The sequence below is a fragment of the Nerophis ophidion genome, linkage group LG02 (genome assembly GCF_033978795.1).
Source record: "Nerophis ophidion isolate RoL-2023_Sa linkage group LG02, RoL_Noph_v1.0, whole genome shotgun sequence".
In the NCBI taxonomy this organism is placed as follows: Eukaryota; Metazoa; Chordata; class Actinopteri; order Syngnathiformes; family Syngnathidae; genus Nerophis; species Nerophis ophidion.
This window is the reverse complement of record NC_084612.1, coordinates 71,423,428-71,436,335: the sequence shown is the minus strand read 5'-3', so window position 1 is coordinate 71,436,335 and position 12,908 is coordinate 71,423,428.

Sequence of the window (12,908 nt, the reverse complement as noted above, 5' to 3'; positions counted from 1 at the left end):
GCGGCTGATTGGCACCTGGCCACACCTGGTGTCAATCTGCCCGCTCATATTTTACCTGCTTTGTTCCTCCAGTCAGTGCCAGATTATTGTCGATGTCACTCCTGTATTGCATGTCGCTCTTGTCGTTGCTACTTGTCATTGCTACCTGTCGTATCAACTGGAAGCCAGTGGTTCTCAAACTTTTTTTGTCACCCCCCCACTTTGGACAAGGGGGAGTTTTCAAGCCCCACCTGCCCCCATCGCCACAACAGAACGCTAATGCTGAGCTTAACATTTTCAAATTTATTGAACATCAAGTAACATTCAAGTCAGGGTTTCCCACACATTAATTTATTTGTGGCGGCTCGCCACGAAACAATTACGGCCGCCACAAATAAAAAATAAAATAAAAATTTGGCTTTTGTCACGCTTGACCGCTCATAAAAGCAGTGGGACTCTGTCTGTGAATGGAGCTTGTAGTTACATATTATATAAATATGTAAATATGTATATAAATATTTACATAAAGTGTTGTAATTATATTCCAACTCCGCGTTCTTCTTGGTCATTGCCACCGAAAGAATATAATAATATATATATTTTTTTAAGTGAAATTCCAATCCAATCCAATCCACTTTATTTATATAGCACATTTAAACAACAATAACGTTTCCAAAGTGCTGCACAGCCATGTTAAAAACAAATGTAAAAAATAAATAAATAAATAAAAATACATAAATAAATAAAAGAAAATAAAAAATAAAAATATATATATATTATGCTCCACCAATGACTGAATAAAGACAAAAAATAAATAAATACAAAACCAATAAAAACAATATAAAAACAAATATGATTAAAAACTATTTTAAAGGGTAAAATCTATTACCCTGTCTCTATTCCCCATACTTTGAGAAACGCTGGGGTAAGCTATGTTTGATAGCGGTTTTTAGCTTACTGTCTTTTGTTCCCCGCTTCCAGTTTTTCTCTTTACATTTACGACTTCTGTTTTCCTGCAAGACACCTGCTAGCTTCCATGCTAAACCTTGTGTTTGTTATCCGCCCATGTGCGCGCTTTTTGTTAGTACCCTTTGTTTGTTTTTGTCTTAGTGTTTTAAATTAAATCATGTTTTCTCACTCCATGCCTGCCTCCATCTTTGCATCTTGGGGGGTTCGTCAACAACAAACTCTGACAATAACGTATATTAGCATGCAAACTATCGCGATGACAGGTATCGATCGGCATGCAGACTGGTTACGTAATCGCTAGCGGGGGCCGTCACCTGAGGGTCAGCACGTCATCTGGACGACATCCTTGGGGAGGGCGCCGTCTCAGTCGTCGTCTTCCCCCCCCCCCTTCCCACTGTGTGTGACAACAAGGTCTCATCGGGATAATGTGTGTTCCATCTTAGCACATTCTGTGTTGCATCGTCATGTTTTCTGTCACTTTTTTTCCCGCACTCTCTTGTCACCCCGCCCTTGTCCCACTCGGTCGACGTCAGGTTCTCCTTAGCATCCTTCATCGGGTCTACACGCCGCCGTCCCCTCGCGTTTCCCTGCCTCTCTTGACGTCCTTGCAGCTGAACGCTCTTGACACCAGCATGCTTTCGCTTTGCTCGGCCTCGCTTTTTTGTCTTCCTTCTTCCACCTGCACACCCCCCGCCCCGCCGCCCTGCTGACTCAGCAGGGTTTGGGCTCAGGTGATCCTGTAGGGTGCAGCTTGACCTGACTGTGTCACTTTAAGTCCAACTCACATCAAGTGAGTTTAAAGGCCTACTGAAAGCCACTACTACCGACCACGCAGTCTGATAGTTTATAAATCAATGATGAAATATTAACATTGCAACACATGCCAATACGGCCTTTTTAGTTTACTAAATTACAATTTTAAATTTCCCGCGGAGTTTCTTGTTGAAAACGTCGCGGAATGATGACGGGTTGTAGCGGACATATTAGCCCAGCACCACTTACGGCTAAAAATCGTCTCTTTTCATCGCATAATTACACAGTAATTTGGACATCTGTGTTGCTGAATCTTTTGCAATTTGTTCAATTAATAATGGAGACGTCAAAGAAGAATGCTGTTGGTGGAAAGCGGTGGATTGCAGCTGCCTTTAGCACCGAAACACAGCCGGTGTTTCTTTGTTTGTTGTGAAGCTTCAAGCGAACATGTTGCTCTACGCCAGGGGTGTCAAACTCAAATACAGAGTGGTCCAAAATTTTAAACCGAACAAAGCCGCGGGCCAAGGTTGAACAAATTAACCTTTTAATAGGGACCCAAACACGTTTTGCATTGAATGTTAAACAAGCAAAGCTTATATAACTTTATAGTCACATGCAAAATCCAGTTTCAAATTATAATAATAATGATTAAAAATATCAATGGCATATCAAATAACATTTAAATAAAAATTGAGGGGGGCGGGGTTTGGTGGTAGCAGGGATGTATATTGTAGCGTCCTGGAAGAGTTAGTGCTGCAAGGGTGCCTGGCTATTTCTTCTGTTGTGTTTATGTTGTGCTACCGTGAGGATGTTTGATCACATTACGCCTGTACTGGCTCACCTGCACTGGCTCCCTGTGCACTTAAGATGTGACTTTAAGGTTTTACTACTTTTGTATAAAATACTACACGGTCTAGCTCCATCCTATCTTGCCGATTGTATTGTACCATATGTCCTGGCAAGAAATCTGCGTTCAAAAGACTCCGGCTTATTAGTGATTCCTAAAGCCCAAAAAAAGTCTGCAGGCTATAGAGCGTTTTCCGTTCGGGCTCCAGTACTCTGGAATGCCCTCCCGGTAATAGTTCGAGATGCTACCTCAGTAGAAGCATTTAAGTCTCACCTTAAAACTCATCTGTATACTCTAGCCTTTAAATAGACCTCCTTTTTAGACCAGTTGATCTGCCGCTTCTTTTCTTTTTTTCCAATGTTCCCCCCTCCCTTGTGGAGGGGGTCCGGTCCGATGACCATGGATGAAGTACTGGCTGTCCAGAGTCGAAACCCAGGATGGAACCCTCGTCGGGACCCAGGATGGACCGCTCGCCTGTGTATCGGTTGGGGACATCTCTACGCTGCTGATCCGCCTCCACTTGAGATGGTTTCCTGTGGACGGGACTTTCGCTGCTGTCTTGGATCCGCTTTGAACTGAACTCTCACGGCTGTGTTGGAGCCACTATGGATTGAACTTTCACAGTATCATGTTAGACCCGCTAGACATCCATTGCTTTCGGTCCCCTAGAGGGGGGGTTTGCCCACATCTGAGGTCCTCTCCAAGGTTTCTCATAGTCAGCATTGTCACTGGCGTCCCACTGGATGTGAATTCTCCCTGTCCACTGGGTGTGAGTTTTCCTTGCCCTTTTGTGGGTTCTTCCGAGGATGTCGTAGTCATAATGATTTGTGCAGTCCGTTGAGACATTTGTGATTTGGGGCTATATAAATAAACATTGATTGATTGATTGATGTTTTCCTGAAATGTGTTTGTCATTCTTGTTTGGTTTGGCTTCACAGTGTGGCGCATATTTGTAAAAGTGTTAAAGTTGTTTATACGGCCACCCTCAGTCTGACCCTTAGGGCTGTTGATCAAGTATGCGTTGCATTCACTTGTGTGTGGGTTAAAGCTGCATGTATTATGTGACTGGGTCGACACGTTGTTTATATGGCGGAAAAGCGGACGTGACGACAGGCTGTAGAGGACGCTAAAGGCAGTGCCTTCAAGGCACGCCCCCAATATTGTTGTCTGGGTGGAAATCGGGACAAATTGGGAAGAATGGTTGCCCCGGGAGATTTTCGGGAGGGGCACTGAACTTTGGGAGTCTCCTTGGAAAATCGTGAGGGTTGGCAAGTAAGAGTATCAGCGGTGAATGCGGTGTTACAGAGGCATCGCCGCTGTATAATACCGGGGGGCCAGCTCTAATGGTAATTTGATATTACCTCAAAGGCCAAATGAAATTACACGGCGGGCCAAATTTGGCCCGCGGGCCAGAGTTTGACACCCATGCTCTACGTCAACCAGCAATTTTTTGGATGGGAAAATTGTGATATTATGTCGGCTCTTACCGGAGACTTCAGTGGATTATACGACATCATCCTGTAGCTCAAAAAGGCAGCTGTGATCTTGGCTCCTCGGCTTCTCTCAGAGACACTGGCGTTCACCGCAGCCATCCGACTTTGAGGTATGACTTTATAATCTCACTAAAATACAATTAACACAATAGGCAAATAAGGGATTTTCCAGAATTATCCTAGTAAATGTGTCTAATTACATCTGAAACGCTCCCACTGCCGCCGCCCGTAGCCGTCGTGTGGAGGTCTTCCTCTTCCCCTCCGGATTCCTAGTGGATCACTGGGACCACAACACTTGATATCCGCGTCTTTATCAGAACAGTTTTTATTTTTACATTCACATTCACATTCGTTTCCAAAGTCCCTCTTTTTCTGCTCTCAGCAATCGGGTTGAATTTTCTACAGTGTTCACTCTCTCTGCTTTTCAGCCGCTCAGTCTCCTCTGTCCTCATGAAGAAGGGCCCCCCTCATGGTCTCCGGCCCTGCTAATAAAGGGAACAGGTGATTAGATAACTCGTTCCAGCTGAGATTATCCACTCACCTGTTGGCTGCTTCATGGCCGGCCCTGCACACACCCCGCCCGCAGGGGACGCGCGACCACGCCCCTCCACACGTCGCTTTTTCTTTTTTTTCTTTCTTTTTTTTTTTAGTTCTTCACTCTAACTTTCCTCATCCACGAATCTTTCATCCTCGCTCAAATTAATGGGGAAATCGTCGCTTTCTCGGTTCGAATAGCTCTTGCTGCTGGTGGCTATGATTGTAAACAATGTTCAGATGTGAGGAGCCCTACAACCCGTGACGTCACGCGCAAATCGTCTGCTACTTCCGGTACAGGCAAGGCTTTTTTATTAGCGACCAAAAGCTGCGAACTTTATCGTCGATGTTCTTTACTAAATCCTTTCAGCAAAAATATGGCAATATCGCGAAATGATCAAGTATGACACATAGAATGGACCTGCTATCCTCGTTTGAATAAGAAAATGTCATTTCAGTAGGCCTTTAAAGGGGCGAGCAAACATCAATCCTTTCGGCTCCATCGAAGCTCCAGTTGATAAGGAAGTGAAGAATGAAGCATTAATACGTATTGTAATACCTTGTGCATACTAGGGTTGCACGGTATGCCGGTACTGGTAGAGTATCGCGGTATTAATGAATCAAAAACGGTACTATATTCTGTTTGAGAAGCATCGGTGCGTCGTCACGTCGTGACATTGCTGGTTTTGCGGGCAGAGGAGAATGTTCGGCAGCGCACAATCACTGAGTACTTACAAACAGACACAGTGTCTAGACAGAAAAGGGAGAATTTTGGCCTAAAGACAAAGGTGAAGCCATGACACTGAAACGCCCTCAGGAAGAGGTGCTTTAAGAAATGGCTAGCATTTTTTTTTCTTTTTTTGCACCATGATTAGGGTAAGTTGTTTGGTTGGTGTCGTTTAAGTAAGTAATAGCTATGCTATTATTTCAAAGTATGTTGATGGATCATTGTTCTGATTTTGTCATGTTTGTCACTGATAGTTTAGTTATGTTTCGTTTTTTATTTCCTGTCAGCTGTCATGATATGCGGTCTAGATCAGTGGTTCGCAACCTTTTTTCAGTGAACATTTTTTAATTCAAGTACCCCCTAATCAGAGCAAAGCATTTTTGGTTAAAAAAAAGCGGATAAAGAAGAAAAATACAGCTCTATGTCATCAGTTTCTGATTTATTAAATAGAATAAAAGTGCAAAAATATTGCAAATTTTTAGTGGTCTTTCTGGAACTATTTGGAAAAAAAGATACAAAAATAACTAAAAACTTGTTGAAAAATAAACAAGTGTTTCAATTATAAATAAAGATTTCTACACAAAGAAGTAATCATCAACTTAAAGTGCCCTCTTTGGGGATTGTAATAGAGATCCATCTGGATTCATCAACTTAATTCTAAACATAATTTCACAAAAAAAGAAGTCATTAACATCAATATTTATGGAACATGTCCACAAAAAATCTAGCTGTCAACACTGAATATTGCGTTGTTGTATTTCTTTTCACAGTTTATGAATTTACATTCATATTTTCTTGATGTATTATTCAATAAATATATTTATAAAGGATTTTTGAATTGTTGCTATTTTTAAAATATTTTCAAAAAATCTCACGTACCCCTTGGCATACCTTCAAGTACCCACAGGGGTATGCGTACCACCATTTGGTCTAGATCATGTTTTGTTTAGTTATGTTCTGTTAGTGTTGGACTCCATTCGTTCCTGTTTTTGTGCGCTCTTGTGTTCGGATCACGCACCTGCTCTAATCAGAGGCTATTATTTAAGCCTGTTTTTCCAGTCAGTTTTCCTACGATACCATAGGTCTTGCTGCTCCTTTGATGCTTAGTTCACGCTGCTCTGTATTTGCGCTGTTCATCCATTCGTTCCTGTTTTTGTGCACTCTTGTGTTCGGATCACGCACCTGCTCTAATCAGAGGCTATTATTTAAGCCTGTTTTGCCAGTCAGTTTTCCTACGATACCATAGTTCTTGCTGCTCCTTTGATGCTTAGTTCACGCTGCTCTGTATTTGCGCTGTTCATGCCATAGATCCGGCTTCACGGTGGCAGAGGGGTTAGTGCGTCTGCCTCACAATACAAAGTTCTTGCAGTCCTGGGTTCAAATCCAGGCTCGGGATCTTTCTGTGTGGAGTTTGCATGTTCTCCCCGTGAATGCGTGGGTTCCCTCCGGGTACTCCGGCTTCCTCCCACCTCCAAAGACATGCACCTGGGGATAGGTTGATTGGCAACACTAAATTGGCCCTAGTGTGTGAATGTGAGTGTGAATGTTGTCTGTCTATCTGTGTTGGCCCTGCGATGAGGTGGTGACTTGTCCAGGGTGTACCCCGCCTTCTGCCCGATTGTAGCTGAGATAGGCGCCAGCGCCCCCCGCGACCCCGAAAGGGAATAAGCGGTAGAAAATGGATGGATGGATGGATGCCATAGATCATGCTCTGCCAATGAACAATTAAATATGTTCCTACCTTCACGCCTAGTCGGGAATAGTCTGTTTGCATCCCGGGAGAACACACCTCGCAGCAAGTTTTTAAAATACCAGTTCAAGTAAATCCTGTGAACATTATTGCCAAGACGACAGTCGTGATGAAGCCCAGAGCTGCCGGCACATCATGTTCTCCCTGGCGTTGCTATCCAAAACATCTGCAGGGCAGCCATAAACACAAAGAGCCTTTTCCTTAAATCCTCTCATCAACGGGGAGATACCTTTTCAATGGATGGGAAGCAGAAGAAATGACTTTTGTTTCCTCTCTCCAAAACCGTCAGTTCAATATTGATATCACAAAAGGATTAATGCAGGCTGACAAGCCCGGCAACAACGACGACGCCTCTCAGTGACAAATGGAAGTGCTATAACATTAACAACTGACTAATATTATAGTCACCTCCTCTCATGAAACATTCATCCTGCATTAATATAACATACCTTGTGGATTTGTGTTTCTACCTCAATCCTCGCATGAAAGTTTAATCATCCCTGTCTAGTTTGTGTGGTGTGGTAAATAAATTTAAAGGAACAATATCGGATCTGTGCAACTTTAACATTGTAACTTTCTTAACTGTAACACAAGTGTTATGAATTCACCACTCAACTAATTGAAGAGTTCACTAGATTGAGAGTCTTGACTGAAACAAAGTGATGGGGCGGTATAGCTCGGTTGGTAGAGTGGCCGTGCCAGCAACTTGAGGATTCCCGGTTCGATCCCCGCTTCCGCCATCCTAGTCACTGCCATTGTGTCCTTGGGCAAGACACTTTACCCACCTGCTCCCAGTGCCAACCACACTGGTTTAAATGTAACTTAGATATTGTCATGTCATGAAGTGTGTTCTCCCGGGATGCAAACGGACTATTCCGGACCAAGCCTGAAGGTAGGGACATCCCGTTTGACCCGCTTGACAGCCATTGCTTTCGGTCTTCAGGGCTGCAAGGGGTTCTGGGTATTTGGTCTGTTGTGTTTATGTTGTGTTACGGTGCGGATGTTCTCCCGAAATGTGTTTGTCATTCTTGTTTGGCGCATATTTGTAACAGTGTTAAAGTTGTTTATAAAGCCACCCTCAGTGTGACCTGTATGGCTGTTGACCAAGTATGCCTTGCATTCACTTGTATGTGTGAAAAGCTGTAGATATTATATGATTGGGCCGGCACGCAAAGGCAGTGTCTTTAAGGTTTATTGGCGCTCTGTACTTCTCCCTACGTCTGTATACACAGCGGCGTTTTAAAAAGTCATACATTTTACTTTTTGATACCGATAATTTCCGATATTACATTTTAAAGCATTTATCTACCGATAATATCGGCAATCCGATTTTATCGGCCATCTCAACTTTTGACCATGACTGTATATGTTATGTTTACTAAAGGGATGTGACGGCAACAGACACCAGAGGGAGGTTATGTTGATAAATGTATGTAATGCATTTATCCAAGTATGTAATGCATTCACATATGTGTGTGTATAGAAGCTGCATATGTAATGCGACTTAGCCGGCAAGCTGTTTGTATGGAGGAAAAGCGGACGTGACGACAGGTTGTAAAAAATGTCAAAGGCAGTGCCTTTAAAGGCACACCCCCAATATTGTTTTCCGGGTGGAAATCGAGAGAAATTAGGGAGAATGGTTGCCCCAGGAGGTTTTCGGGAGGGGCTCTGAACTTCGGGAGTCTCCCGGGAAAATCAGGAGGGTTGGCAAGTATGAGTACTAGCGGTGATGTCAAAGGTAGTTGGTGACGAACCCCAAGATGCAGAGATGGAGGGAGGCATTTTGCAGGAAAATATGATATAATTAAACCCTAAGCCAAAAACAAACAAAGGGTTCAAAAAAAAAGTGCACACGTGGGCGGATAACAAACAAAAGGCCTAGCGTGGGAGCTAACAGGTATCTAGCAGGAATTAGAAGTTGTACTTGTAAAATGAAAGAACAAACTGGAAGCAGGGAACAAAAAACAGTCAGCTACGAACATCAACCGAATATAGCTTACCGCTACGCTGCAAAGACACGACAAGGTACGACACGACAGTAGCGAAAACACATCACAAGAAGTGTCATCGACAAATCAATAATCCAGCACTGACTGGAGGAACAAAGCAGGCAAAATAGGAGCGGGCTGATTGACACCAGGTGTGGTCAGGAGCCATTCAGCCACACCTGAGGGTAAACAAAAATCTCAGGGAGACTAACAGGAAGCTGAACCAAAATAAGAGTGCTGACAGGAACTAAGGACAGGAAATACTAAACACAGAGAGGATAAACTAAAACACAAACAAACTGTCAGCGGCAAGTCCTACAGGTGAATTTGGATACATATACAGCGGTAAAGCCTCTGTATGATACTGACGGGCCATCTCTAACGTTAATTTGATTTTGCCTCAAGGGCCAAATTAAATTACACAGCGGGCCAGAGTTTGACACCCATGCCGTAGAACAGGGGTCGGGAACCTTTTTGGTTGAGAGAGCAATGTAAGCCATATATTTCAAAATGTATTTCCATGAGAGCCGTATAATATTTTTCAAACACTGAATACAACTAAATGTGTGCATTTTTAAGTAAGACCTGTCATGTCTTTGTGATCATGTTCTGTTTAGTTATGTTCTGTTTTGTTTTTGACTCCATTAGTTCCTGTGTTTGGGCACCCTGGTTTGTTTTTGTTCCCATAAATACCAATCAGTTCACCTGTTTTCACGACTCACACACCTGATTCACTTGAACTCATGTACCTGTTGTCAATCACCACGTCACCATTTAAGCCTGCAGTTGCCAGGCAGTCAGCCTGGCGACATCACCTTCTACTCACCCTCTATCACCTATCACACACGTATGTTATCCATGCCGATGATCCATGCTCTTTCTTGGTCCAAGTAAGTTTTTCATGCCATAGTTTATAAGTTTTATTTTATGTTCATAGTTCTCCCATTGTGCGAGTTTTAGTTTTCAAGTTTTTAACCTCCACTGAGAGCGCCTTTTGTTTATACCCTTTGTTTTTGTAATATGTTTTAGTTAAGATTAAAGATGTCATTACCTTCACGCCATGTCCGTTCCGATCTCTTTGCACCACGGGAAAACAAACCACACCATAGTCCAGGTCTTGACAAGACCAACATTTTTAGAGTATAATAAGTCTCTTATTCTTTTTAATAACATTGTTTTTCTAAATTTAACCAATAATAATTATAATACTTCTTACTATTAATGCGACATCTTGGACAGGTGCGGTAGAAAACGGATGGTTGGATTAAAATGCATGAGAATGTTTTATAATTTGAACGTTATTTTTAACACTGTGATTACCAGCGTAATTATTAATTACTTATCATGTTAAGCAATGTCAGCTAAGATTTATCTGAGAGCCGGATGTAGTCATCAAAAGAGCCACATCTGGCTCTAGACCAGGGGTGCCCAATACGTCGATCGCGAGCTACCAATCGACCGCGGGGGGTGTGTCAGTCGATCTCGAGCCAGGCTTTTAAAAAAAATAGACCTAAAAATTAGTGATCATCAATCTTCACCAAGACGTCACTTAAATGACATTCACGGTACCGGAGGGTCTTGTGAGATGACGCTGGCTGCTGCAAGATCATTATTATTAAAATATGACCGAGAGGAAGGCGAGAAACACTTTTTATTTCAAGAGACTCTCGCGCCGTACCTTCCGTCAAAACTTTAAAGGCCGACTGCACATTTCCTATCTTCACAATAAAAGCCCTGCTTCATGCTGCCTGCGCTAACTAAATACAGAGTCTCGGAAAACTGGCGTGCACAAGCGATCCCTCAGAAAGCTGGCGTGCACATCACTTGTGCACGCCAGCTTTACGAGACTCTTATTTTGTTAGCGCAGGCAGCATGAAGCAGGGCTTTTATTGTGAAGATAGGAAATGTGCAGTCGGCCTTTAGAGTTTTGACGGAAGGGTCTGTTGAAAGTCTGTTGAAATAAAAAGTGTTTCTCGCCTTCCTCTCTGTCATTTTTTCATAATAATGAACTGGCAGCAGCCAGCGTCATCTCACAAGACCCTCGGGTGCCGTGAATGTCAATCAAGCAAGCTACGGAATTTGCCGCCAATGTTTTTCTTGTAAAGTGTATGGAAGCTGGATGAATTAGATGCCAAAAACCAACCACTTTCATGTGGTATTGTACAGAAAGGACAACTTTTTTTCTCCTCCATTTGAAAATGTGGGCGTTATCATCATTACTGTCTGATTCCAATCAATGCAAGTCATCAGAATCAGGTAATACACCAACTTATATTCTTGTCTTCGTGAAAGAAAGACATCTATATGTGTTACACATGCTTGTGTTATCATTAAACACATTTAACTTGTTTACAAAAATGTCTCTTTCATAAATAAATAAATATAAATGATATATATAAATGAGGTAGATCCCCTCGAGTTGGTCAATTGAAAAGTAGCTCGCCTGCAGAAAATGTGTGAGCACCCCTGCTCTAGAGCCATTGGTTCCCTACCCCCTGCCGTAGAACACCTTTTGCCCAGACTGCCTTTTCAATAAAAGGACCACAACTATGTAACTCTCTCCCTGACACTTTGAAAAGTATAAAAAAATCCTAGGGAAGGGGGCCACAGATGGACCCCACTCCTGGTCGAGCGGCTGCAAAAGTCCTTCATCGAGCTGTGGTCTGTTAGCAGTAAATACAAGACAGCTCTGAGAGCACTCATGCTATTCATAGCAACTCCTGTTGGTCAAAAAATCATACTGTGTCCGTACTCCGTCTTAAACAAAAAGTCCGGCCCCCCCGTCCCACCGCACACAGGAAAACAATGTCGCTCCTCCGATAAAGTCATAATTGCATCAGCAAGCCGTAATCTTCTTATCTATTAAGGAGAGTCGAGGCCGAGCGGAGGTGCGCCAGTTGATGGGAGAGATGCTGGCTGCAGATTACCTCGGCATTATCCACTCACAATAGCACATTATCACCTATCAGGAGCCAGAGGTGTCAATTGATCCAATCACATTGTGCTGCTCACTGGCAAGGGGCCACGGAGGGCCACTGACCACCATTAGTTCACCATTTGTGGTTGGCCCCGACCACTGCTTGGATACTGTCATTATAATGGATGCAGATTACATGCAATACAGTTAATTATGCAAGGAAATTAAAAGTTATTAGACAAACCCCGTTTCCATATGAGTTGGGAAATTGTGTTAGATGTAAATATAAACAGAATACAAATATTTGCAAAATCATTTTCAACCATATTCAGTTGAATTTGCTACAAAGACAACATATTGGATGTTCAAACTGATAAATATTTTTTTTTTGTGCAAATAATCATTAACATTAGAATTTGTGCCGGCAAGACGTGACAAAGAAGTTGGGAACAGTGGCAATAAACACTAATAAAGTTGAGGAATGCTCATCAAACACTTATTTGGAACATCCCACAGGTGTGCAGGCTAATTGGGACAGGTGGGTGCCATGATTGGGTATAAAAACAGCTTCCCCCAAAAATGCTCAGTCTTTCACAAGAAAGGATGGGGCGAGGTACACCCCTTTGTCCATAACTGCGTGAGCAAATAGTCAAACAGTTTAAGAACAACGTTTCTCAAAGTGCAATTGCAAGAAATTTAGGGATTTCAACATCTACGGTCCGTAATAAATGATAAATAAATAAATATGATCAAATATGATCAAAAGGTTCAGAGAATCTGGAGAAATCACTCCACGTAAGCGGCATGGCCGGAAACCAACATTGAATGACCGTGACCTTCAATCCCTCGGACGGCACTGTATCAAAAACCGACATCAATCTCTAAAGGATATCACCACATGGGCTCAGGAACACTTCAGAAAACCCCTGTCACTAAATACAGTTTGTCGCT